Source organism: Eschscholzia californica, unplaced genomic scaffold (assembly GCF_041429995.1).
Source record: "Eschscholzia californica isolate CP2 unplaced genomic scaffold, dmEscCali1.0.p SCAF_5, whole genome shotgun sequence".
NCBI lineage: Eukaryota > Viridiplantae > Streptophyta > Magnoliopsida > Ranunculales > Papaveraceae > Eschscholzia > Eschscholzia californica.
The window spans coordinates 20,464,880-20,469,635 of NW_028238472.1; the positions used below are offsets into that span (position 1 = coordinate 20,464,880).

Here is a 4,756-nt window from a genome sequence, read left to right on the forward strand (position 1 = left end):
AACAACGATCTGCGGTGTGACCAGTCCTACCACACCATTGACAGGAAAATGGTGGTGGTTTCGAGAAACAATAGGCTCCCCATGAAGGATATATTCCCTCGGTTAGAAGGAATGGTATCCTTCCGAAGGGATGTCCTTCGACGAAGATGTCAATGCCTATGATTTGGAGAATAGGATCTTAATGACCTTACTCGGAAGATCATTAGTCCGGTCCAATTAGGGGTCGTAATGCTTAGCTAGAAGCCAACTACGATCGTCGGATAACTTCGGTAATCCGCGACTAACATAGACCAGATCTTACAAGGGATACACATAAGAGTGATGGTTTGAACGGAGAGAGTTGACTAGTAATAGACTGGCATATAAGTGTATTGGATTCATTATAAGTAAGACCAATTAGTTCCGAGGAGTCCGAATAGAGATAAACACATCCGGGCCTTACAGGAAGACCCGGGGAGGCTTTAAGTGGGCCGGCCATGTGATGGCCGACCTAAGCAAGGGGCCAGCCATCTCATTGCCGGTTAGGCCCTAAGTGGGCCGGCCAAGGAAGCCCATAAATGGCTATGTTGGCCGGCCACACTGAGGGAACCCTAAAAGGGTATTTTGGGAAAATACTTATAATTAGGCTTTAGTAATACTAGTTTAGGTCAAATACCTATTCTAGGGATTTCTATGTAAGGACCTTATTAGATAACCTAAAGGAGGCCTGAACAGAAAAAGAGGTGAAAAAGCCAATTGAAAAGAGTTCAGTAAATTCATATCAGAAAAAGAGAGAGAAAATGAGTTTTCTCAATTATCTAGTCAAGAAGAAGGAATTCTTCATCTCAACCTTCAAGAAGGTCCTAGCTGACTGAAAGGAAGGAGTTCAAGTTATACACTCGGTGTCTCAAGTAGAGGAGCAACAATTGGGGCTCTTATCTTTCAAATACTGGTCGGGATTTAGTTCGTGGGAAAGCGATTAAGGTAATCTTCTTTCTGTTTTAGTTCATTGATATGTTCACGTATAGATCCTGGTAACCTAGTGTTAAACATATAGATGTTTGAGATTCCGCTTACAACACTAGTAATTAGATGGATTAGATACATAAGAATCCCTACAGTGGCATCACGAGCCGTTTGCATGAACTATCTTTGACTAGACGAATTAGATTCAGATTTGAACAACTAGATAATAGTGTTCATGGTGTTTGAATGGAGATTTAAACATGTATTGATTAGATCAATTAGGGTTTTTGGATATGATTTGATGACCTAAAACACTAAAAACTTAGTTTAAAGGAAAGGGTTTTCGTAAACTAGCTTTAGGTTTTAAGTTTTTTGATAAAAATCATCAAAACCATGAAAATTTGGTGATGAATACATCAAAAATAGTACCTAACAGCTGCTGGAACAATAAGACAACAGAGAAGAAGCAGTTGAAATAATAGGATTTCCAACAATTTTTGGAAACCCAACTGGCCGAACCGGCCAGGACGCGTCCGGGCCAGACCAGCACGTCTCTGACAGGGAGTCCGAGACCGGGTGGGACACGGACTGGAAATCCCAGTTCCGACCGGACTAAGAGTCCGAGAAAATAGCGTCTCGGACATCCCAGCGCATCTAGGATGCGTCTGGGATATCCCAATCCGAGACGGACTAGGAGTCCGAGACAGACGCGTCTCAAACGTCCCTCACGCGTCCAGGACGCCCCTTTGGGAATCCTATTTGGTCTCGGTCTAGGGCTAAGACCCTGGACTCAGGTCCGGACGCATCTAGGATGCGTTTAGAGCAACCAGACGCATCTGGGACGCGACTGGAAGCTTCCAAACGCACCTAGGATGCGACTGGAGCATCCAAAAGCATCTAGGACGCGGAGCAACCAGATGCATCTAGGATGCGACTGGAAGCTTCCAGACCACCTAGGACGCGTTTGGAGCAACCAGAAGCGTCTAGGATGCATATGGACGCGTCTAGAAGGCATCCCGTGCAAAATGTCCTCGCCGTCCGTGCACAGAAGCGTCTAGGACGCGACTGTGAAGCACCAAGGCATCTCGCTCGGTGTTGGGTTTCATGCGTATCTAATACTTTAAATCTAGTGATCTAAGCGGAATCTCAACATCTATATGTTAACACTAGATTACCAGGATCGATTATACATGAACTAAACAATGAACTAGAAGAAAGATAAATACCTTTCGCGTTTTTCCTTCGAACCATTCCAATTCGCGTGTGAAGATCGAGAGCTTCAATCGTCGCTCCTCTACTTGAGACACCGAGTTGGTTAACTTGATCTCCCTTCTTTAATGTCTGCTAGGACTTCATAGAAGGTTGAGAATGACCTTTCTCCTCGACTAGAGTGATAGAGTGGGAGCTTTTTCTCTACAATCTCCTCTCTCCACTAGTTGTATATTGTGAGAGAGAGATGTGTATTCTTGAGAAAATTCCACACCTTCTCTGAACTACTAATGAGACTATAAATAGGCATTAACTTAGTAGAGTCATACTCAAATAAGGAATCCAAAAAAGTCTCCTTCAGAAAAGATAAGCATAGAGGAGTTTTACTCTGGGATTCCTTAATGAGGGTTTTACCATAATTAGGGCATCCCCTAGTGTGGCCGGCCCACTATGCCTTTAAGCCATCACATGGCCGGCCATAGTAGCCTTGCTTAGGGGCACCCCCTTTTATGCCCCATTGTTTCTATCTTGTTCTGAATCTCTATTCGAACCCTTTTGGCCTATTTAGTTGGATCCAATCCATCTTTAGCCTAGTCCCATCTAGTCAAATCTCTCCGATCAAGTTACCACTCTTATGTGTAACCCGTTGTAGGATCCGGTCTATGTTAGCCGCGAATTACCTAAGTAATTCGACGATCGTAGTTGGCTTCTAACAAAGCACTATGACCCCTAATTGGACCGGACTGGATGATCTTCATAACTTATTCATCGTTATCCTAACCGAAAAATTGATCGCATTGTCATCTTGGTCGAAGGACACTCCTTCGGAAGGGCATCTCCTTCAGACCGAACGGATATATTCTTCAGTCTCCCACTTGTCCTTAGAACAAGTGCAATGCTCGATTCCCATGTCACTTCGTATCTCATCTGATACGTCATATCCTTTCAGACTTTCTTAATCTGGAGAACAACTGCCAAGCTAATGATCAATCTTTTAATCCATTAGAGTACGACCGTACATTTTCAGTTGCTTCTCCTCAAGTGGCCTGGAGATACTATTCCTAACCTAGTTAGGAGGACATAATCCATTCTTGTACTCCCACTTAACTTCATATCTATCCTGTCTCCCCCAACAATCCGCCTTTATAACCTCTTAGGGCGTGGCGTTTAACAGTGCCAAAGTTCGACATTCCTTATAGAAGATGAGTGGAGTACTCATGTTTTAAGGAATCTCTCCAATCTTGTCTTATGAGAATTCCTGACGTGTTTCAATCTTCATTGAAGAATTCTCATTTTTGGGTTGCCCAGTGTATATTCCCCAATCATACACCCATGTAATTGACTTAAATACTATATTCCTATGGCCTATGAAACATCTCCATCAGTCAATCTCACATGCTAGTCGTCTTGAGTCATTGTTGTCCATGCAATGACCTGGACTAGGGTTTTGATAATGAATCTTTTCCAAGTTCACTTAGTAGGGTTTCATTTACCAGATCACGCATCTGATGAACCTACTTGGTAAAAGTTTCATTATTTTGGACTGTCAATTAAATACAAAGCAATATTTAATGACGAAATAATTAAGTTTATTTCTTTTATTGAACGTAGCTAATCAAATTACATAAAACTCCTTTTATTAATCTGATTACAAACTTAAAGCCATTTTGCGATGTGCTTTATCCCCATCCCCTTTGTATGACTCTCATGTTTGGGCTGAGGTAGTGGTTTAGTTAACGGATCGGCAATGTTGTCATCCGTATGGACTTTGCAAATCACCATTTCCTTTCGCTCAATGATCTCCCTTATCAAGTGGCATTTCCTTTGGATATGTTTGGATTTCTGGTGTGCTCTTGGTTCCTTAGCTTGGGCGATTGCTCAATTGTTGTCACAATATAGAGTAATCCCTTTTTCGATGCTGCGAACGACACCAAGCTCGGAGATAAACTTCTTCATCCAAACTCCTTCCTTCGCTGCTTCTGAAGCGGCCAAGTATTCTACTTCTGTGGTAGAATCCGCTACAGTAGTCTGCTTTGAGCTTTTCCAGCATACTGCCCCTCCATTCAGACAGAAAACATGTCCCGACTGTGATCGGTAATCATCTCTATTCGTTTTGAAGCTCGCGTCCACATAGCCTTCTACGATTAGTTCTTCTTTCCCGCCATATACCAAGAAATAATCCTTTGTCCTTCTTAAGTACTTAAGGATATTCTTGGTTGCGGCCAAGTGATTTTCATCTGGAATTGAACTACACATGCTCAGAGCATATGAGACGTCTGGGCGAGTGTAGGTCATGGCATACATGATGGATCCTATTGCCGAAGCATAAGGTACCTTTTGCATGATTGCTAGCTCACGTGGGTCACTAGGACTTTGTGTCTTGCTTAGCATGTGCCATGAGCCATGGGCATGAATCCTCTTTTAGAGGTTTCCATTTTGAATCTCTGAAGAATCTTATCCATGTAAGTTTCTTGGATGAGTCCAATCATCTTCTTTGATTTATCTCTATAGATCTTGATGCCCAATATGTATTCTGCATCTCCTAGGTCTTTCATTGAGAAACACTTCCTAAGCCATTCTTTTACAAGATTAATCATCGGAA

General features: G+C 42.6%; 1 pseudogene; it reads right to left on the bottom strand.

Moving 5' to 3' along the window:
- Positions 1-4,032: 4,032 nt before the first annotated feature.
- Positions 4,033-4,545, bottom strand: LOC147537739 (secreted RxLR effector protein 161 pseudogene; annotated as a pseudogene).
- Positions 4,546-4,756: the final 211 nt, after the last annotated feature.